Source organism: Lissotriton helveticus, chromosome 7 (genome assembly GCF_964261635.1).
Source record: "Lissotriton helveticus chromosome 7, aLisHel1.1, whole genome shotgun sequence".
Classification (NCBI taxonomy): Eukaryota; Metazoa; Chordata; class Amphibia; order Caudata; family Salamandridae; genus Lissotriton; species Lissotriton helveticus.
The window spans coordinates 205,524,449-205,549,253 of record NC_136068.1 but is presented as its reverse complement, the minus strand read 5'-3'; positions in this window follow the sequence as shown (position 1 = coordinate 205,549,253).

The following is a 24,805-nucleotide window of genomic DNA, read 5'->3' as shown; positions in this document are numbered from 1 at the left end:
CACAACAAACACATATGCATACACAAATTCACTGTGCACCTATGCAATTAGTGCGTTAGGTCTCTTAAACTCTCCGGCTGGACACTTGGAATATAGCACTATCTAGTCTATATTTATTTTGTTCTCATCTTTCCTTGTCTAGGGACCATTGTCTCTGTTAGCAAGTATCTACCCAAGGTCCCTAGTTTATTGCGCCCTGGGTTCCCTTGTAGTGTCTAAATACTACAGGAGGTGAGGCGCAAGACCACAACCCCCAGTGTTGTTTTTGGCTGCCGCCACCCAAACCAGGACTCCCAGGCCCAGAGGCACGCATTAAGGCTGCCTGGGGCTCTTGCTGCATGGGATGCACCCGGGACGTGCCCAAGCGTGTGCCCGGCGAAGAGGAGGCTGGACTGGGCCCACTCTCTTGGCTTTCTCTTTTTTTACATTTGTTGTCTGGCACTTCAAGAGATTTCTAAAAACCTTCAAAGCCCCTTTGGGTGAATTGAATTTTGACGTTTTTTTCACTCTGCAGGTCTCTAAAACAACTTTACACAGTGAATAATTGACTAAATAGTGTTTTGAAGTGCCTGTGTTCTGTGTTTCTGATGTTTCTGGGGCTCTCTGAAATTTAGTAAAAATGGGGAAGAGAAAAGCTGTACAAACTCCAACTCTAACTCCAACTGGCCCCAAACCAACAACTATTGATTCCTTTTTAGCGAAGGTGATGGGTGCCATATCAAAGGAGATAGACCGGACAGAGAAGAGGCTCTCTGTAGGGCCAGGAAGTTCACTCCTTATACCGTTTATGGAAGTCCCACACCTGGCTGGCCCAAACCTACAGAGGCCTGACATAGGGGCCACATTGATAGTCTTAGATGGCCCCAGTTCCGGCGTTCCCCTCTCAGGTCCCGACAATAGCAAGGAAACCCCGGCTTCACAGGTGGGCGCGGACCTGGAGGATACTCCAGCCCCCAAGCGGAAACTCAACGCCAAAAAGCTGAATGAAACGCAAAAGAAGGGAGCAGGGGACGAACACGCAGGAAGTGAATTGGTGGACACAGAGGAGTTCTAGGAAAATCTAATGAGAAAAATCATAGATAGTCTTTCTGGACTTATGGCCCTGCTTTGGAACAAATTTGCCAAGCTGATGTCAGACTCTAGTGAGTTACTTGAAAGAGTTGAAAATGCTTTGTCAGCCATCAATAATGTTTCCTGTTTTCCAACCCCACAGTCCCAGTCTAAAAGTACTGATATCCCCCTCCAGGGTACCCAAGCAGAGGACAGCCCAACACTAACAAACTTTTGGCAGTGGGGCCTGAGATCCACGAGCCTGATCACCTGTATGCTCCCTCCCGGCCCACTGACTCTCAAGCACACAATAAGCAGGCAGATGTTGCCAGCCAGTGCTCCCTATCACAGATCCCTAAAGTAGTAATGGATTCATTCATTCATTCATATCCACTTCCTCCTGCTTATTGCCCTTACAGCTTGGTTCTGGCAGGGGTACCAGAGCTCGGCTCTACCGGCCAGGAAACCACGGACCAATTCATTACAAAAACGTCTCACTGGCTAGGCAGACACACTAATTTTAATGTGGCAGATCATAGACACATTTGATGGCTAGGAGGGTTTCTTGGATAGGGCCCTCTAGGATTTTCAATATCCTGAGATGGCACAAAATATTCTGATAATAGATATAACCACCACAAACAAAGGAGAAGTGTACACGTGGGCTGACATTTACGCAAGAAGGAGACAACAAAAACCAAATAACGATAGGTCTTCGGATGAGACATCATCAGATGATGCACAACAAAGAAACACACAACAAAGAAGGGTACCATTTGAAAATAGGAGACAACGTACGGTCCCACAAAGTAAACAAACAAGTACATTAGAAACATCCCAACCAACAACATCAAACATAGAAGGTGGATCATCAACAATTACTCCATCTCCTTTTTTAGAGGTGGCCACTGGACCCCAAACAGAACCAGGAGGGGGAAAAAAACAAACATCAACAGAAGGGGTAGCCAAAAATACAAGGAGTCAGAAACTTTAGTCATTAACATATCTAAACACACCATGACCACCGATGAGATACAAGTGTTACAAAAAGGGTCATCACACGTACCAACATATCATTCAAACCTATTGGAGACAAAAGTATGCTTGTACAAGTTTTTAAGATCATTAAGATTGCGCCATTTCTTCACTAACATCATTGAGAAAACTAAATCTTCAGAACCAAAAGAGGACATCATGTTGGGTTTGAGACCTAAGAGCAAATTCATGGCTCCAGTGAGCCATAAGGTTTTAGACGCCTTCGAAAAGGTGGTGATGAAAGAAATAGAAGAAACGTTCAAAAAACCTAAATCAAAACAAACAAATCTCACTGGGAAAGAAAGACAAATTTTACAAAAATTAGCAGACAATCAGGAAATAACAATCAGACAAGCGGATAAAGGGGGTGCCCTTATCATTATGGATACAGAATACTATGAAAATCAAGTGGAAATGCATGTCAATGATCATGACACATATATGACAATGGACATAGATCCCACCAAGGAATTCCTCAACATTCTGACAAAAATTATAGATAACGCTTTTGTACTGGGAACAATCAATCAAAAAGACAAAGAGTACCTATTGAATACCAACCCTGCAATACCATACATCTATATGACACCTAAAATTCACAAGGATGCCAAAAAACCACCACTACGGCCAATTGTCTCTACCATAGGTTCCATACATGAACCAATAGGTAGGTTCATAGATAAACATCTGCAGAACATTGTCCAGAAGTCGTCAACATATATAAAAGACACGACCCATTTTCTAAATATATTGGAAGAAGAAAAAATAAAATTCACAAAGGAGATGATAATGACAACAGTAGATGTAAAATCTCTTTATACATCCATTCCACATGACATGGGATTGACAGCTGTGAAAAGTTTCTTAGTACATGAGGAAAAGAGTGAACATCTCAAAATATTCATCATGGAACTTCTCCACTTCACGTTATTTCACAGTTATTTTACGTGGAAAGACAAATACTATGTGCAATGTTCTGGTACAAGTATGGGAAATTGTGCAGCGCCGACGTATGCAAATACATTCATGCATCGATTTGAATTGGATAACATACTGAATCAACAGACATGGCAAAATAATTTAATCTTGTACAAACGTTATATAGATGACATTTTCATCTTATGGAAAGGTACCATGGAAAGTTTGGAAAGAGCGTTACTAAGTCTGAATGAAATTAATGAAAGAATTCAATTTACATTCACCATAAACAAAAAGAGCATCACATTTCTGGATGTAGCAATAACCAATGAGGAAGGACAGTTAACAACAAGCGTGTTTACAAAGAGTACGGACAGAAATAATCTGTTACATTACAGAAGTTTCCACCAACCACCCCTGAAAAAACACCTTCCGTTTTCGCAACTGGTCAGAGTAAAGAGAATAGCTTCAACAGAAGAGTTATACAACAAACACAAAGCAGAAACATTGAATAAATTCAAAAACAGAGGATATCCCGAACCCATTCTGGAAGCCGCTGCGGAAAGAGCGGATAAATTGCAGAGAAAACATTTGTTAGCATCCAAAACTAAGCAAGAGGAACAAAGATCTGTATTTGTATCAAAATTTTCTACACGCAGTTACAGTATCAAAAAAACAATAATCAAACATTGGCCATTGCTGGCATTGGAGGAAGACTTTAAAGGCATCTTCTCAAATTCACCGATTTTTGCATATGAAAGAACAAAAAATTTGAAAGAAATTATCAAGAATCCAAAGAAGATCAACACGGAGAATTACAAAGGGACACTGCCATGCTACAATTGTGGTAATTGTTCTGCGATCATCAAAGGGAACGTGATTAATCACCCCACTAAAGGTACACCAGTCAAGCTTAAAGTAGCGGGAACGTGTGACAGCAGTAACCTCATATACATGCTAAGATGCCCGTGTGGATTGTCCTATGTGGGCAAAACCCAAAGAAAAATAAAAACTAGAATAACGGAACATAAGAGCAACATAAGATTGAAGAATATCAAATCAACTGTGGCAGTTCACTTCAATGAAGCGAAACACAATCCGGCACAATTAAAATTTTGTATACTAGAACAGGTGGTAATTCGACCTGGTACAGACAATAACACTGAACTCTTAAAAAGAGAAACATTTTGGGTGAATTTTCTTTGCACGTTGCACCCGAAAGGGTTAAATGAGAGGATGGAACTCAGTTGCTTCATTTAAATTTATAAGTGTCCAACATTTTGACATATTTTGATGTGATTGGATGACATGTAGATGTTTGTTTTAATGAACAGGGTAAATTTGGAGTAGTTGACAGTTACGTGTAAAAATGGTTATTTAATGTGTTTCTGTCTAATTTATCCATGCATTTACTGATTGTTTACAATGAGGGTGTTCACCCATATTCAATTACGGAGGCACCTCTCCCGACGTACTCAAGTCTAACACAATATGGCTGACACACGATCACTTGTAGTGAAGTCCGTTTTCTAGTTTAGTCATTCACACATCGATCACGTGCTCGGACGAGCGGTGATAGAGTAGAAGTAGGCTAGAGCGACGCACGCTTAACATCGCACTAAGACGGAGGAAAAGAGAAACCGCCATGGGCGTTCGCTTATAAGCTACCCGGTAAGAGGAGTTACAGGGAGAGAGTTGAATGGCTCTAACTACCGTTATGAGACCGTTTTGAGTGACTAGGTACCTTTGTTATTGGTTACAGTTACGAAGTCATAGTTATGGAGAACGGCGAGTGAAGTTTATATACACACATGTAAGTACAGTTATATTAGCACAGCATGAAGGACATTGGGAAGTAGCCCGGATATACAGTTAACAACAGCAAGGGTTATAAGGTGTATTATTTAGATAGCACGTAATGGAAATGTTTGGAGGTGAATTTAAATCATTGTGTTGAATTATTTTGTGAATACAAGCCTGTAGATACACATGAATGTACCGACATATTGTTATACTTTTACAGAACGAAGTTCCCTGAGGAAGGGCATTTTTGTGCTTGAAATGCATTGGGCAGATTGAAAAGTTTTGAAATCAACATAAAAAAATGAAATGTTAATGATGAAACAATTAACAGAATAACGAAAATTAAAAAGACGTAAACATGAACAATATGTGAAGAAGACATTATTTCACAAGTTTTGAAGAGATCTAAATGTGTGCGATGTGATTGTGGTACTTGGGAGCAAGTAACGCGTGTCGATATACAAAATATTCTGAGGCATACTTCCCAGTCCTCCTTCCACCAATCTGATATCAAACAATTATTGTTGGGTTTATTTGATAGATCTTCTTATAACATGCCTTTGGTGGGGAAGAAGGACCCACGGGTGAGCTGCAGGCAATCCCTAACCCTTTTGCCCCCCTGGCGGACCTTAAGGATTTAGATTGACTACCTGAGAATGCCAGCAGAAGTATAGTGATAGGCCCCCCTTTAGAGCCTCCCTCAAAGGATGTGGCGGACTCTGAGGTTTCACCCTATGAACCATAGAACCTCACCTTGGCAGGGAACCCATTACTGTGACCACTGACCAGCTTGCAGGCCTTATAATTACACAGATAAGCCATAATCAGGGCACCGGGGGAAATTTGAGCATTGTCTCTTGGAATGTGGCCGGCCTAGCGGCAACATTTGTAGATGGTAGGTAGATTTTGCTTATCAGATCATTTAACATCATTTGCCTCAGGGAAACTTGGGATGTTGAAAATAAAAAAAAATTTATTGAGGGTTTTAAGACATTTTTTCTCCCAGCGGTGGGTTCTAGAGTAGGTAGAGCGAGTGGAGATTTAATCATCTTTGCAGCCCTTGAACATTGTGGTTCAGTGAAAGCCCTGAAGTGGGACTCCAGGGCCTCAAACTAGTAGTGAGAAGATCACTACAAATGACATTAATTAATTTTTTCAATGCTAAACAGAGGAAGCAGGGGCCCTAAAGCCTATAAGCTTTAAGCGGCGTCCTTGATTCATTAAGGCGTGAAAATTTCTCCCAGGAGAAAATTATTGTGGCAGGAGATTTTAACTGTCACCCATGTTCAGACTCATTACAACATCTGCACAGCAAGCAAACATGTACGATGACAGAAGGACTGCATATGGAACACACCACAGAAGGTTCTGAATTGAATGGTTTTTTATACACTCATGGTTTAATATATACATTAGATAAAATACCTAAATTTCTAAATCCTATATTTCCCCAACCTACAAGGGCAGGGGTTGTACAACCATTATTGATTATATCTTTGTCTCGGTCACCCTGCGTTGGTATAAATTTTCTTTTAACATCTTACATAGCCCATTTAGTCACCACAAGCCAATAACCCTAGTGATTGAAGGGGTGGGCACTCTGGCCTCACCATGGGTATATTATGTTTAACTGATATGGGGAGGCGCCTACGCTGGTCGTAGATGGACACCAAGGCCTTTAATCAGTCCCGCTTTAAAACATGACAACAAGAGATCTTAAATTGTCTAGATCCCTCAGTCTCTAATAAAGAGACTATATGCTCATTTAATTACATTGCCCAGTGAATCGCTAGTTCATTAACAGTCCCGGTAGTTGACCCCATTTGGAACATCCGAAGTAGTTTGCCGCTGGTTATTCTTAAGCCCTACATCTTTTGAAGGAGGTCCTGAAACAGACCCTGCAAGACAGAAATTTTGTGGCAAAATGCTGTAGTAATTACAAGGGGGGCCCTCAATGAACGAAGGCATCTGCAACAAAGACAAGCATGGGAGGAGCTAACTGAAGCGAGCAAGCAGAGGGATAGCACTCTTTTTTGGCAAGTTATAAATAGACCCTGTTTTTCAGAGCCAGTTAGACCTTCAGTATGCCACCATATTACGCTGGAACAATGAATCGCCCAATATGAAGGAGTTTATAACTTCAGACAAAGTGAGAGATCTAATAATGAGATAGAACTCTGCCCATAGATACTCCTGTCTCCTCGAGGAATTGTCCTGGGATAAGGTCCGGGCCCTGACGGGATTCTGCCAGACTTCTTTCGGGACAATATAGATTTATGGGCTCCAGTTCTGACTAGGGTGCTAAATGCTGCAAAAAGGAAAGAGATGCTATCCTCATGGTCTACTGATACTATCATTCCGATTTTTAAGAAGGGGGATAGAGATAATCTTTCCTGTTACTGCCCCATATCTCTCATTGATTCTACAGTTAAGGTCTTGGGTGGGGTTTTATTAAATAGGCTTTCTACCAAACCAATACGGTTTTCGCTCTGGTAAATCAACCATCAACGGTTTTCGCTCTGGTAAATTAAAAACAGAACAGTGCCTATATCTTTTTCTCTTAATCTCAAAATACAAGGTCGCCCAACCTGGAGCCCTTTTTTTGGGCTTTGTGGATCTTACCTCAGCTTTTGACTGGGTGAACCGTAAGAAATTTTGGGCCTTACTCTGCTCCCTGGGGGTCGATCCAGCTATTGTAAACCTATTAACGATCCTCCATACCCACACTACAGCTACAGTCAGATACTCTCATGGAGCGGGTCTTACAGAACATTTTCATTGCACTAGAGGGGGTCGCCAAGGGTGCATCTTGGCCCCTTTTTTATTTACAGTATACATCAACGGTCTAGAATCATCCCTGCCAACACTGACAGCCCTAGAGTGGGCAGGAAATCAGTACCAGTTTTTTTATACGCGGATGACATCGTACTGATGGCACACACTCCGATGGGCCTACAGGCCTTGATTGATGGTTTTGTTTCTTTTATGAATTAGTTGGATCTATCGCCCAACTTCACAAAATCGTATGTTATGGAAGTTGCCACCCGGGTGACTCGAAATAAGACATTTAAGGAAGGATCCCACATTTTAGCTAAGTTCCTGGCCTATTCTTACTTGGGAATTGTATGTAATGCTAACCTAAATTGTAAATAGCTGATGGAGGAGCTAGGATATATGAATAAATCAATGGGAGCTATTGCTAATTATGCTCATAGATTAGGAATTTGGTCTCTGGGGATGATTTTAAAGCTTTACCAGTCCTTTTGCACCTCTAAGGTCTTGTACGGAAGCGCGGTTTGGGGGTAAATGGGGTTAACAAACTACAGACCGCACAAAATAAGTATCTGAGAAGAATGTTGAAAGTCCCCCAAGATACCCCGTTGTTCTCTGTACATGAAGAACTAGAAGTTAAACACATAACTGACCCGGTGTCAGTAAGACCTCTGATATGTTGGGTAAACATGTGGTTGAATGATGAGGCAGAATGTAATTGTTTGGTCATATCAGACTGTCTACTACTGAACCATGCACTCAAAATCCCCTGGTTACGGTATGTTAAAGAGTCCCTCAGGGCCCTAGGAAGAGCAGATATTTTTCTTAAACATAATACTGTGAAGCCTCGGGATCTGACATCAATAAAAGAGTTGTTTTTTAAACATGCCACAGCTCTCAACGAAGGTAATGAGCTTAGTAAACCAGCGGTGAGAGTGCCCGCCCTTTTAAAATCAGTCATGGGCATGGTGAATTATCTCTCTGTTTTAACAAGTGCTTCTGACAGATTTTTAACAACTCCTTTTAGATGTAATCAGCTTCATCATCTCTTGGCATCCCTGGCTGGCTTTGTTTAACATGTTGACGAGAGAGGCCCCTGTGGCTGCGACAATAGGTCTCCACAGGATACCCTACATTTTGTCCATTTATGTAAAAATGTTACTCCCGCAAGGAGATTGTTTCTTAAACCCCTTTTGCAAGATTTGAGTTTTAGAAAAGCCCGTGTTGTTCTAATGTATCTGCAGCTTCTGCCCATTGATCACACTCTTTTTGCAGTATTGCATTTCCTGAGAGCGGCATTCAGATCTAGAACTTCCTTAAGTGATTGAGGACTGTTTAGACCTTGTGACCTTGCACTAAATTATCAAATACATTTTAATTGTATTACTGTTGTGTTTTATACTTTGTTTTTATCTTTCATGGTTGTGATTACTTCAGAATAAAGATTATTATTATTATTATTATATGAAAATTAGTACACAAAGATGAAGAACCTTAACCTGTTACTGGGTATTCTGCCATCCTTGAAGATTCTTTCACAAAGGTGCAGTCCTGCAAGTCATTACTAAATGTCTCTCTGAGTCAGACTCAAGTCCTTGAAATTTCGTTCTCCAATAATCAAAATGCCCCTGCCACATGCTGAAAACAATGCAACACATGTACTGCAATGAAAACAGTTCGAAATAGGTGAGTTAATATTTCAGGCAAACTGCTTCAGTATCAAGCCAGGAAGAAAATCAGAGGGAGTGTATGGCTGTGAGGGCCGGACAGCACTTTGAGCAAGCATTGGCAAATCCAATCAGTCTGGCATTACCTACCAACATTTTTAGGTTTGTCAATGTTTGTTTTGCTATTTATTTACATTTTTATAAATCATTGTGTGAGCTACTGGGTCTACGCTATTAGTAAAAAAAAAAGTTGGAAAAAAACAAAAATACTTTTTTTTGCCTCCAAAAAGCATTCATTGCCATAGTAGCCCTAAGCACTCGGGGAAATTAGTTTGTGTGGGGGTTTGTTTCTTTTGAAAGGGCTTTATACTGTCACTTACAGTTAAGTTAGCCAATGGCTGAAGTGAGCTGACCCATTGCCGCATTCTGTAGTGAGGAGAAAACTGTGAGTGACTCAATAACAAACCAATGGATGATGAGAAGTGGCTGAAAGACACAATAAGAGTATCATGTAAAGAATTTTTAATAAAAACCAAAAACTTTTGGCTAAAACCATACCTCAAAAGTAAAGAGACATTGCGGTTTTCCGCCAACCTTGGAATAATTCCAAATAAATAAAACAAATGCTATAAAATGGCTTAAACGGGAAATAATTAGTTCAAACTTCTATATGGCAATATTTTTTTATTTTTCATTGCAAACAATGAATGATAGGGATTCGGCCTTATTATGAGTTTACAGGATGAGGTTATCCATCACAAATATGGCGGGTGTGCTTTCCACCACATTACAAGTGCTTTGTAGTCTATGGCAGTTGGAATACCGTGGACAGGATATCCGACCTGTTTTGACAGAGTATCCCATCCGTCAAAGTCTAGAAAGGCCCTTTGCTCCTTGACTTCTTTAACTATGCTTTTTGTCAATAACATATGTGGATGGGGACTCTATTGCATACTTTTGTGTAGACAGGAAAAACACTCAGTAATGAGTTTTCAAATGAAATTCATATGTTATGTGTCTTGTGCATATAAATAAACGTGCTCTTAAAAACATAAAATAGAGAAAACACCATATGAGCATCCTAACAAAATTTAAGAGGGCCCCAGGCGAAAAAGGTGGAATCCACCATCTTTTTAGTCAGAACTGTGCAACAATGCTTGTCTACGTTGAGTAACTAAATCAGCCCACTCATTGTGACTAAACAAATTTGAAACAGCAAGTGTACCTTATGAGAAAACCCTAAGTTAATCTGTACACAGACAGGGTGTCAAAATGAGTGATTCCCTAATTTATGCTATCTTTTTGAGTGTGGAGCTGGGAAGAACCAGGTTCATGGTTAAACGTCTTGTAATTATATGATCAGTATTTGTGAAGGTATATGTCCTCATCCTTTTAAATCGTGGCCCAATCAGAGTCGTCCTCAGATGCTACTCCTTCTCTGCCCACCTTCTTAAAAAAATTAATTATGCGTTTTTATTGGCTTTTGGTAGATGATTTATTTGGATGGCCTTTCAAGGGCTGTACTTTGTTCTGTGAACCGTGCATACAGTTACAGCTTAAAAAATGCACATACTTGTTAAAGGTAATGATGCATAAAAAGTATCATTGTGTGTTCTAGGTTTTAGGTACCAAAAGTATGTTAGTGTGAGAAGTTTCCAAAACTATCATTTTAAGGGAAGAATTGGGCGAAATGTATAATCTGAAATTCGTGGTACTGCAATTCTAGGAACATTTTTGGACATTAATTCTGTTTTGACTATAAAATTGTTCTTCAAAAGTCAATTTATCGGTGCTCTCTCTCTTAAAGCCAATGATTGATTTTTTTCTAACCACACATTTCATATAATCCTATGAAATTTGCAATCATTTGCAGAGGATTTTCTGAAGTCTGAAGCGAACACCTTAAATTTCGAAATCATTATTCTACAGAGATAGAAGATGAAATCTTTGTAATGTAAAGATCTCAGTTCAGCTATTGGGCTACACCATCAGTACAGAGTATGCTTAATAGCAGAAATCAAATTGTGACATTGTTTGCTTCGCCAGGGAGCAGCAATATGTACACGTATAGGTCCACTTGAAACCAAAAACCTAAAGAGTCACCTTCCTTATCCCACACTATCCACCGCTGCCAGAAATTGTAATTAGTCATTTGGAAGTGACATCAGCATTTTCAGTAATCTTTCAATATGCTTGTGTCATGCATGGATTATCAGACCTTAAAGTTAAAGGCTGCTGAAGACCTGATCAGTATATTTTTATAAATTATATAAGTAGCAAAAAAGGTCTGAGGTATCGAGGGCAAATCAAATTTTCTAAGCAAAACTAGCGTAAATATAGAGAAGATTAAAAATGTCCCACAAATAGACTCTTTGTTAATGTCTTCGAATATTGCAAGAATCACGTTCAAACTAACGCCCCTATTTAAAGCTTGGTGGTTGGGATACTCTATCAAAAGGGATGGATATCCTGTCCACTGTATTTCAAGTGTCATAGACATGGGAGAGAATGTGGACTAGTGGCTAGGGCGGTCAACCTCGGAGCTGGGGAACCAGGTTTGAGTCTCAGCAGGGATGCTAAACATCCTGTGATTCTGGACAAATCACTTAATCTCCCCAGTGCCTAACAAAATTTAATGTGTCCGTCTGTAACCTAACAAGTGCTCTGATACCTTTGGGTCTCAATTGCGCAATATAAAACTCCACAGAAAAAAATAATAGGCTATAATGTACTTGTAATACAATGGACTGGTCTCCACCACCTTTTTGACGGAGTATTCTGTTCATCACATTCTAAATAAGGCCCTAGTGGCACAGAATTTCAGCACTTCATACAACCTTTCAATTATATAGGATATAAGAGACCTGGACAAAGAAGGCCTAATGGTTGAAGGTTCTTAAAAGACGTATATTAGTCACAGAGACTCTGTGAAGAAACCTCTGTTCAGCTTAAGTTTAGTGTGACCGTAACTCAGAATATTGCCTCTCATAAACGAATAAGCATGTGTCTGTGAAGGTGGCATCTTTGAAGAACAACTTGTCAAAGTCAAAGGTTCATAACACAAATAAACACTTCAGGTAACTTAAACGTTTTAGTAATTTACACTTTTGATTACATTTATTTCCTTTTGGCTATTCATAAAATCTATGTTTAAATGTACCCCAAACGTGTAACTTACATTGAAGTGCCTGGGAGCTATTACTTAAACTGCATGGGCTATTCCGAAAGGCAACTTACACTTTTGAGTAATTTACCATGTAATTTACTGTTACCCTTTTGAGTTACTTTGCTACCTTTAGCTATTCCCAAAATCTCAGTGTCAAGTGACTCAAAAGTATAAGAAGAAATTACAGGTGTAAATTAAAAGTTTAAGTTACCTTTGTGAATAGCCCCCCAGACCACTTTTGGGACACCCCCGCGCCGCACGGCCACCAGCTGCTGCGTGTGCCCCTTGCCCTGCCTATACTGCTTCGCCGCCTGCCTCGCTGCCGCTGACAACGCCCCCTCCTCCGAGCGGCGTGGTCCGTGCTCGGCTGCCGGCTGCTTTTGCCTCTGTTAGTATTTGGTCTTGTTTTGCCATCCATTTGTGCTTGCATCATTGTACTTTGTAATTTGTGCCCGTGTTAACGTTTTTTCCTTCCTGTTTGCCCGCCTACCTCGCCGCCCTCCGCTCTCCCTCCCCGCTTCCCGCCACCGCCGATTACCCCGCCCCTTTTCTCTTCTGTACCCTCCCCGCTCCCGCCTCCCAGCTGCTCCGCCCACCCGCGCACTTGGCCTTATATGGAGACCGTGCGACGCAGGTGAGTGTGACCCACTTGTGGGACACCCCCGCGCCGCACGGCCACCAGCTGCTGCGTGTGCCCCTTGCCCTGCCTATACTGCCTCGCCGCCTGCCTCGCTGCCGCTGACCACGCCCCCTCCTCCGAGCGGCGTGGTCCGTGCTCGGCTGCCGGCTGCTTTTGCCTCTGTTAGTATTTGGTCTTGTTTTGCCATCCATTTGTGCTTGCATCATTGTACTTTGTAATTTGTGCCCGTGTTAACGTTTTTTCCTTCCTGTTTGCCCGCCTACCTCGCCGCCCTCCGCTCTCCCTCCCCGCTTCCCGCCACCACCGATTACCCCGCCACTTTTCTCTTCTGTACCCTCCCCGCTCCCGCCTCCCAGCTGCTCCGCCCACCCGCGCACTTCGCCTTATATGGAGACCACGCGAACGCGCAGCGGTCACGCGCAGCGGGTGCGCCGATTGTGCGCCGAAGGCGCGCCAAAGGTAAGCCCGTCTGCGCCCGTCCGCAACCGGATCGCGACCAGCGCCAGGACCCCTGGCCCCCGAGGACCCCGACCGATCCGCCTGACGTACTCCGGCGCCACCCTCACCGCACTCAACACCGGCCGACTCCCAGATTGCCATCAAGCCACACCACGATGCACCCACGGACCCTTCAGCTGCCACGCCTGCAAATTCACCTGCATCCGGACCTGCCTCGCACCAGCACCCGCCAAGTCGACCTCCAGCAGCACCCACCTCAAGTGCATCCGGCTCAACACCCGCTCCGTCCACAGGCACGCCATCGAACTCTGGAACCTCCTAGACACCACTGCCCCAGACGTTGCCTTCCTCACTGAGACCTGGATGAACGCCTCCTCAGCTCCCGACATCGCCATCGCTATCCCGGAGGGCTACAAGATCGTCCGGAGGGACCGCAACGCCAACCAGATGGGAGGAGGCATCGCCATCATCCACAAGAACACCATCCGTCTCACGACCAGCACCGACAACTCCCTGACCACTGCGGAACACCTGCACTTCCAGATCCACACCGACCCGAACACCACCCTCAGAGGCACCCTGATCTACCGACCCCCGGGACCACGCACACAATTCAGCGAGGACATCGCCGACTTCGTCAGCCCGCATGCCCTACCCTCCGCTGACTACATCCTCCTGGGGGACCTCAACTTCCACCTGGAGAACAACAACGACCGCAACACCAGCACCCTGCTCGACAACCTCGCCAATCTTGGACTCAAGCAGCTGGTGTCCACCCCCACCCACCTCGCCGGACACACACTCGACGCAGTCTTCTCCTCCAGCACAGACATCGACTTCAGCCACGCCACAGAGCTGCAATGGACGGACCACAGCTGCGTCCACTTCACCTTCAAGAGAACGAAGACCCACCACCACCAGCAACAGGCCGCCCGCAGAAGCTGGAACAAGATCACAGCAGACCAGCTCGCCACCTCCCTGAGCCAGCACCCTCCTGCCAGCTCCGCGAACCCCAGCCAGGCCGCCGACAACTTCACGAAGTGGATCAGTATCTGCGCGGACGAACTCGCCCCGCTGAGGACCCCGCCCAACAGACCCGGCAGCAAGAAAGCCCCGTGGTTCACCGACGAACTCAAGAGCTCCAAGAAGAACTGCCGAGCCCTCGAGAAAGTCTGGAGAAGGGAGCCCACACCGGACAACAGGACCACCTTCAAGCTGGCCACCCGGAAGCACCACCAGCTGATCCGCGCCGCCAAGAAAACTGCATTCAAGGACCGGCTGGACAACAACGCACACAACTGCAAAGAACTCTTCAACATCGTGAAAGAGCTATCCAACCCCAGCGCAGGAAACAACGACATCACCCCATCGCAAGACCTCTGCAACTCCCTCGCCTCATACTTCCACAACAAGATCGCGGACATACACAACAGCTTCAACAACCAACCAACGCACACCAAGACCGAACAACTACCCCCCACCACCACCCTCCACGCCTGGACCCCGATCAGCACCGAAGACACCATCCGCACGATGAACTCCATCCACTCCGGATCACCGACCGACCCCTGCCCTCACCACGTCTTCAACAAGGCCGACGCTGTCATCGCACCTCACCTGCGAGACATCATCAACACATCCTTCGACACCGCCACCTTCCCTGAGAGCTGGAAGCACGCCGAACTCAGCCCTCTACTCAAGAAACCCACAGCGGACCCCACCGAACTCAAGAATTACCGCCCCATCTCGCTCCTACCGTTTCCAGCCAAAGTCATCGAGAAGACCGTCAACAAGCAGATGACCGCCTTCCTCGAGACGAATGGATCCCTCGACCCCTCACAGTCCGGCTTCCGAGCCAATCACAGCACCGAGACCGCCCTCATAGCCGCCACCGATGACATCCGAGCCCTGATGGACAACGGAGAAACAGTGGCCCTCATCCTCCTAGACCTCTCCGCGGCATTCGACACTGTCTGCCACCGCACCCTAGTACAGCGCCTCAGCAACGTCGGAATCCAGGACAAGGCGCTGGAATGGATCATCTCCTTCCTCGACGGAAGAACACAGAGAGTCCGCCTACCACCGTACAAGTCAGAGGCCACCGAAGTCATCTGCGGCGTCCCCCAAGGATCCTCACTGAGCCCCACCCTCTTCAACGTCTACATGAGCCCCCTCGCGGCCATCGCACGCCAACACAACCTCAACATCATCTCCTACGCCGACGACACCCAGCTGATCCTCTCCCTGACCAACGACCCCGCCGCCGCCAGAGCCAACCTGCACGAAGGGATGAAAGAGGTAGCCGAGTGGATGACGACCAGCCGCCTGAAACTGAACTCGGACAAGACGGAGGTCCTCATCCTGGGCTCTTCACCCTCCGCCTGGGACGACTCCTGGTGGCCCCCGCCCTGGGCACCGCACCCAAACCGACAGACCATGCACGCAACCTGGGCTTCATCCTGGACTCCTCCCTCTCCATGACAAGGCAAGTCAACAACGTCTCCTCGGCGTGCTTCAACATCCTACGCATGCTACGGAAGATCTTCTGGTGGATCCCCACCGAGACCAGGAAGACCGTCACCCAGGCCCTCGTCACTAGCCGACTGGACTACGGCAACGCCCTCTACGCCGGTACCACCGCCAAGCTCCAGAAGAGACTCCAGCGGATCCAGAACGCCTCAGCCAGACTCATCCTCGACATCCCACGAACCAGCCACATCTCCGGACATCTGAGAGACCTTCACTGGCTCCCCGTCAACAAAAGAATCACCTTCCGCCTCCTCACCCACGCACACAAAGCCCTACACGACCAAGGCCCAAGCTACCTCAACAGCCGAATCAACTTCTACGCTCCCAAACGCCACCTCCGATCAGCCAACCACGCCCTCGCCGCCGTCCCCCGCATCCGAAGAGCGACTACAGGAGGAAGGTCCTTCTCCTACCTGGCCGCCAAGACCTGGAACTCCCTCCCGACCGACCTACGCCTGACCCAAGACCATCTCTCCTTCAGGAAGAAGCTGAAGACCTGGCTGTTCGAGCAGTAGCGGCACCCCCCCTCCCCCAGCGCCTTGAGACCCTACGGGTAGGTAGTGCGCTCTATAAATGTCATTGATTGATTGATTGATTGATTGATTTTGAGGCTAGCCAAAAAGTAGTAAACTTAATAATTGTAAATGACTCAAAAGTGTAATTTATTTTTATGAATCAGGCCCTTCATATGTATCTTGGTTATTTCTAATGGTGTTTATCGTGTTGCAAAGTTTGATTGGCTTGCTGCCTCTGCTTGAAAGCGTTGAAGGGCCTATGTACTAAACAGCTAGTTAGGCATCATTAACCCTTCTGTTAAACGAAGGATGTCCTTCTTTGCTCTAAGTCTGAGCATAGTAATTATGGTTGGAATATCAAGTAGACACCTTTTAATTGTAGTGCTAGTAATTATCCTCTAGACCATCATGAATCCCTTTGCCATTTTCTTAAGTGCTTTCTCTTCCTGCTGAGAAAATGAAAATCTCAAACAAGGTCCTTATTTGGGACCTCCAAGGAATATAATACGGTTTATCATGGAAGTATAACTCAGAACTAAGGATGTCCAGGGATGTTTGCCTATAGATACAGCATGCTATTAGTGGGATTAGGGTCAAGAAAGTGCAGAATTTCTCATAGTATTGCCGATGAGGGCATCAAGATGGAGAGTGACAAGTCAAGAGAAGGCCCCCAAACCAAAGCATCCACTTGCAGACTTTCAGGTATCAAGCCCCCAACTGCATCCTACTTCTAAAAGGAACAATCCTACCCAATATCACCCTCACTCTATCGTCCTTCAATTCAAAGTATCACAGCAATATTGATGTGAGCATAATATGGGACTAGGCCTTATAAGGCAGAGGGTTTTTTAGGCCATCTGAGGATAAGCCCATTCCCACCATAATTTGTAGAAGGGACCTTTGGACAGAAGAAAACATGGGCTAGTCATGGCCTTGAGTAGGAAATTTATGCATACTTACAATTTACTAAACAAACTTACAAGACACGACATGTTGCTTACCATTGAGATTACATTACAATTTGTTTGTAGCTGCAAAGATATTAGATTGCAATTGATTTAGCAACTAGGGGGCTTATTTCAATGTCGGGCGGATGCATCACAGAAACGGGATGACCGACCTGCAGTCGGTGGTCCTGCCTGCCTAATCACTATGCAGCTGCACATGGTGCAGTCGCATACTCACATTCCCCTAAGGGAGCTTGTGTTACGGCCGTAAACCGACCATAACACAAGCTCTCATAGAGGAATGGGAGTCTGTGTTCATCCCTGCACGCAGTGGCAGACAACTCAAGGTGCAGGGATAAACAAGGGGGCACCTACGGCGCCCCCTTGGCTGCCAACCAGAGACCAAAAACAGAAGGGGGCCCCCAAACACACTTTGCAACAGGGCTTCCATGTCAGAAAGGCCTGCATCGAAACCCTGCCAGAAACCGTGCATTGTAATCCAGAAGGCAGAAACGCATTTTATTTGGATTATGGGCCAGTCTCCTGGAGCCCGTCAGAAGCCAGCCGGAGTCACAGTCAGGTTTCAATTCCGATCGGCTGTATTGTAATCAGCTGGTCGGAATTAAGACTAAGGTCGGAGGCCTTACAAGTTACAACAGAGATCGTAATGTGGCCCTAAGTGTGCATACATCTTCACTGTGGTGAACAAACAGCACACATGAACACACTAGTGAAACAAAATATATTGTGACAAACCAATATAAGTAACGGAAGATATAATACAGGAAAGATTGTTTGAGGCCCCCTGTTAAGGGAAAATTAACGCCTATTTATAGCAATTTTTTGGGAAATTAAAAGAGTGGTATGGGGGATATAGGGTGTATAGGAAAGAAGGCATATTATGGGGACAGATGTAGGCTTCAATGCAGCCAATTAATTGTCCAAAGTCTTTACTTGTCGTCCTGATATTTCCTTGTGGATCACTAGAGTGATCCTGCTTGTTGTTTAGGTCTATTTGTTGCATATTGAACCCCAAGGAATAGCATGTAGGTCATAGTGCATAAGGACTGGGATCCTAGAGGCTGAAGTGGGATTAAATAATGTATCAGGCGTATTAGGCATAGTAAACTGTGTTACGATTTGTCCGTGAAAAAGCAAAAATTATTTCAAACTTGAGAGGTAGTCTGGTTCAGGCATGGTTCTGTGGGCAGAATGAGCGGATAAAAAAATAAAAGAAATATATATGCCTATTAAAATGGTGACAGTCTGTGGTGAAAACGAATTAGTTGGACCCGCCTGGTAAGCAGCATTTATATCTATATTTGTACAAATTATGCTACAGACATCTAGAAACATAAAAGGCTTGCAAGGCAATTGGCTTGAAATACACACAGATGCCTCAGTGGTTATCGGCAGGTAAGCAGAGGGTTAACCTGTAGAGAGTGTTGCACTGTGGTGCTGTCTCATTTGTGGGCTGCTTGGCATTGAATTGCATGGTGTGGAATGCAGATTAAATATGAAAGGTGACATTCGCACTCAGTGGTGGTTGGTGACCCACAAAAATGGTGGATCGACATAAATAGAATTCAAACACATACATACAAATAAACAAACATTTAAATATGGGGAAAAAAAGTTTCACTTACCTGAGCCTGAAGCATGTCCTCGGTTTACTCCAGTCCCCGGCTCCACCTTCCTCGGAGCGCGAGGTCCCAGAGCTCCTACAGGTCCTCATCCAATCCAGACACTGCTCTCATGCTGCATGAGAAAAGTGTCTGGATTGGCTGGAGAAGGCTGCCTCAGGGCTCTGATGGGGCTCTGAAGGCTTGTGCCTGCTCTCCAATCCAGCTGTCTAAGGCAGCTGGGTTGGAGAGGTTGAATTGCACATGTTGATTTGGCTGTAGCAAGGTATCCGGCCAAACAGACATGCGCAATTCACACTGAAAGGGCCACTCTTCATTGCTGCCAATCAGGAACAATGATGCACTGGCCTGCCCTCCTCTCTCCGTTTGGCAGAAAGTAAGAAAAATAAAATTATTACCATTTTATTTTTCCAACTTTCTGCGCAGAAATGTTGGGGGATGGCACTTCTCCACTCCCATGGAGGAACCACCGCTGTTCCCAATGCAAGGTCCCAGTGGCCGGGAAATGCATTGAGCCATGGGAAGGAGTGACAAGCAGACCTGTGGTTCAGTGAGCGGTAGCCGGCAGCATTAGTTACAACTCCTGCTCCAGTTCCCACAGTCAGGAATGTAAGTATTCTCCTGGACATTAAGATATCTATGACCCTGCCAGTATGTCAGGTGGTGGCTACCTGTTTCTCCATTGCCATCCACACTCTTATCTCAACACTAGATTATGGCAATGCACTATATCTTGGCATCTCTATCACTTTGTTGTCACAACTGCAAAGGGTGCAAATCTCCCCAGCCAAACGGATCCTTTACCTACTTCACCATGTACACAGTTCTTCATTTCTTCGGGAACTGCACTAGTTTCTGGTCAGTAAGAGACAAGTCTTTAAAGCTCTCTGCTTGGCTCATAGAATTTTGAAGTGCCAGGGCCAAAAGATTTTTCTATATACTATTCTGCCTCTTCTGCTGAAGAGGATACTATGCTCCTCCAATGTGGGACTTCTGTCAGAATCATCCTTTCTCCGACTGCACTTCTGCATATCAACACCGTCAATATTGTGGCATACTAATATCAAGGAAAGAATACTGAAGGACAAAGTATCGCATGGTAAGTGCATATAGGCAAGCATAGATTTACAATGTCAAAGTCCATATTTGCATAACTTGAAGATCTATGTACCACATAACCACATATATGTAGAGTTCAGTATGGAAAATCTTGATTTATTTACCTGTTTATATTTCATTTTTGAGATTCTGTTCTTGATAACCTGTTCCATCAATATTGTTGATTCGATATTCAGGGAGCCTACTACTTTCACTGCAGCCTTCACCAGAAAACAGGAACTAGCTTCCTATCCAAATTCACCAAGAAAAGAACTTTCAGCAATTTAAGAACAACATGTAACTTTTCCTAAACAACTCACCACTCTTGTCACTCTTCATCTCTGTTAGATCAGAACCAGGACAACCTTTCCTGAGCAGCAGAGCTCTTTATAAACTAAACATAATGTAACATAACATAACATACATAACATGACATAACAGGGTCAAGCTAGGGAGTGAAGAAGTGTGGCACCCCACCTTGAGCGTTTTCTCTGTGGCTGAGTGGCTACCGGACTCTTTAGTCCTTGTCTGTTACTTAGGCCCATATGTTTGAAATTCCAAATTTGCGATTCCCAAATAGTGAATCCGTAGAAATTGCTTTTTGCGAATCACAAATTTGGAATGTATGTAACCTGCGATTTCCCAATAGCGATTCCTACGGCACTGATGTGGTCATTCAGGACACAACACCAGCACCTATCACCCCAACTCCAACTGGCAGGAAAGCAACCATCTCACAGCTGCCACAGTTTGTGGTCAGTGATGAGGGTCAATCCCAGAGCAGGGACTGCACAACATCGGAGGCCAGGACAAAGAGACAGTGCAGAGGGCAAAGATCAGCAGTCCATACTGAGACTGTGTCAGAAGACACGTCAGATAGTGCTCCAGTGTATGGTGGGTTGTAGAGGTCCATCATCTCTGTACAGTGCCTGCAGATAAAAAGATATGGACAGTTAGTAGACAGCTACTATAGAGGAACTCTTGTCAGACCTAAATTAATATTCAAACGGCCTCAAGTAGGCTCATAATCAAGGCAGATCCACAGCACCACACTTTACAACAACCAATTATACAAAATTCATATGAATATAAATTGCATTTTTAAATATTTTTATAACTTTTTTGTAAATTATGTTCATAACAATTCAGGCTGAGAAGAATTATACGTTAGGTTCACATTTTTTCAAGAAGTAAGCAACATTTCAATATTTCACAAAAGCGAAACAACATTATTTGTAAATACAATGTTCCTAAAGAAAATAACAAAGTAACATAGAATATTCAATGAATAACATCCTAAACAAGCATTTGCAATGCAATAGGTCTCGCATTAGGAAAGTTTGAGCTATTGGTATTGTAAATGACAAATGTTTTATTTATGTGTTGGTTTTGAAAATAGCGAAATTAATAGGTTTGTCATTTACAATGCCAATAGTTTTAACTTTCGCAGATGTGACACCTATAGCATTTGTAATGCAATATGTGTTGTATTAACTTGAGTTAGATGTATTGATATTACAAATAACAATGGCTTTTAACTTTTTTTTAATATCCACGAGTTGAGAGGATTTTTGGGATGGATTGAAATGGGGAGGGGGGGGGGGTTAGGTCAAAGGACCCAGGGGCATCGTTTGGTTTAGCAACAGATATTTCTTGTGATTGAGTGTGCATATGTAGAGGTACTGACAGGTAAAGGCGCTTAAACGCAGGAGGTGTAGGGGGGTTATGGGTGCAGTGTAGATGTTGGCGTTGTGATTAGAGGAGGCGGCCAGCAATGTAGAGGGATGGGGGGGTCTTCAAGGAAGGAGTCCCAAATAGATGTTCAAAGTGCGGAATCTGGAAATGTTGCTGGGCGAAATCAGAAGTCTACCTCCAAGGACTGAAGCAGGAGTGAAAGAGGCCTACCGCTTGTTTCTAGCATATCTGGCCTTGGAAAACCTGCTGTTTATTTTCAAATGCATACAATGTGCCAAAAATATATATATCAGAAATATAAAAGTAAAGGAGTGGCCCAGCAGCCCAAGTACACCTGCGTTGGCACTGAAGTGTTCTATCTTTCAGTCTTCTATCTTTCAGTCGGCTATGCATGTGTTCCGTGGCACCTCAGAGCTAGATGGATTAAGAGGGGTCACCCACAGAACTTGTATTTATGTATGTATTTTATTACTAGTAGTTTTGGAACATACCAAGATGAAAAAAAGCTGAAAAAGACCTAAAAATAAACTGCATGCTGGAATAATACATTAAGATGTGAAGACAGTTTAAATCGTAGGCGTAGCTGGAGAAGTTTGGCTCAATGGTTAGAGCGGCAGACCCTGATGCAGAGATCTAGCCCGGGACCAGGGTTCAATTCCCCGCCTCGGCGGGTCTTGGGCTCAAAATTCCACGGACCTGATCATTCTCGCCTCGGTGCCTATTCCAATCATGGAGTCCCACTCTGCAACTCTGGGCAATTGCTTGCTTAATCTCCACAACGCTAAGGATGCCTGGCCTCCACCTTGGGGGTGCCCAGAAGTGGACACCTCACAGGGAAAGCCAGGATGGGTTCCACAGCGGTATTCGTACAAGTGCCTTGAGACCCTTGCGGGTGAGTAGTGCGCTATACAAGTATCAATTTAACCTGTAAAATAAACTGCATGCTATCAACAATGTAGTTCCAAAGGGTGTTTTAAATTTTTACTCTCGAACAACACCAAAATGCAGGGCTGTGGGACTGGGGACTGCACTGCGGGTAAGGGGGCTGGCATGCCAACTCAAAGGGGCTGGCCTGTGTTTTGAGGGAGTCACTCATTCGTCTGAGAGATGGAAGGGCACGAGTTTGTCAGCACTGACTTGCTGCACAATCAGCAGTTCACTTTATCCACTTCAGCGGGACCCAGAACAGCGGACGTGGTGCACAAAGGCTGGACCCAGGCCAGATTTTTAGGATGACCTACAAGATTCATGTTTTGAACAACTCTACCTACTTGCATGTCTTGTGGCTATCCTAAATCATGGTAATTGTACGGCCCTAGTACACCAGCCTTGGAAAACCCATGTCTAGAATTGATCTGTGGTAATGGATTCAAAATGCCACTGAAATTAATTGAGAGGCACATCACCCACTGAGCAATGCACTACCAGGATACCCTCCTGCTTCAAAGTTTGTGAGGTGTCCCTGTAATGGTGATCCCTTGTGTCAATCCTGACTGAAGGTGTTGAACAAGCTCTGGTCTTTAAGCTGCAGTTCAATTAAGAGGAAAACTGCAAGTTCCAGAATGCAAAGTGTCACGGGATTTAAAAAAAATAAAAAAAGAGGACTGATTGAGTGCCACTGCTCAGAATAAAGTAAATGCATGGCTGGTTCAGTGTGGTATCAAGCATCACACTTATAGCCCGTATCAACATCCATGCAACCACACCGCATGTCTCTTAAATGCTTATCAGCCACATGCTAACAATTTATGTGACCTGGTAACACCCAACTGAACTGAGGTGAGGAAGTGAGCTAAAGAACGATGATGTATTCAACCCAGATCTGTGATTGGGGGTGAGTGTCTGAAAATTTCAGCGCTCCGTCCATCATCTCCTAGTGTTTGCTTTGAACACCCAACAAGTCATTATTTCAAATACAAAATGCACTTCCTTGTCGATGTAACAAAGATCCAGCCGTGCTACAAACCGCTCTCTCAAACCAGGTCCAACTGCTCGTGCAAGCTCTGGCTCCCAACTAGAGAGGCAAAGCATGGAGCGCCTAGATCACAAGCGATCAGGCAAGGCATGCAGCTCCCGCATGCGGGCAAGGCATGCAGCTCCCGAATCACAAGCGATCGGGCAAGGCATGCAGCTCCCGGATCACAACGCATGCAGGCTCAAGCTTGCAAATGGTTAAACCGGGTCAGACAGTTGCCGCTACCTGGTTGGGTGCATAAGCCATGCACTAGCCGTCTTGCAACCGACTGGAAATGCCATGCCGGCTCTGGTCTGCAAACACTGAACTCTGCAAAAAGACAGCAGCAGTAGAAACGTCCTATACAAATGGCAAGTAACTCAAGGCAACGAAAAACCGTAGAACCCAAAAAAGCAACTACAAAGCAACCAATGCAGGAACGTCGGTCACTGCTCCAATGCCGAGCTGCAGGATGATCATCGGAAGTGAGCGCAGTACTTTTATAGCGCAACCCCAGACATACAGCAAAAGAGCACTACATATATTAGGAGTGGCTCTGTAACATCTGCATAGGGTACATGCAGGAGGGGGGCTGATCGACTAGGTTTGTGACACCATGCCGCCTCAATGTAGCGCCTAAATAAAGTTGTATTGCTGCAGTTCCAACGAGTAGCCTTACACGAAGGACACGTACAAAAAGTAACTAAGGGATATGCAAACTGTTAATTTGCCTTTGTTTATGCTCACCGAGTTATCCAAGTGTCACAATTACAGATTCTGCTATCGCCAATTCCATGAGAGCATGCTATCGATCTCAGGAGCCCGAGACCGAGTCAACATTAGAACCAACACCCACAGAAAGATGTCAGCATTAAATTCTGTTGCCTTCGTGCATGTCTGATATAATTATTTCC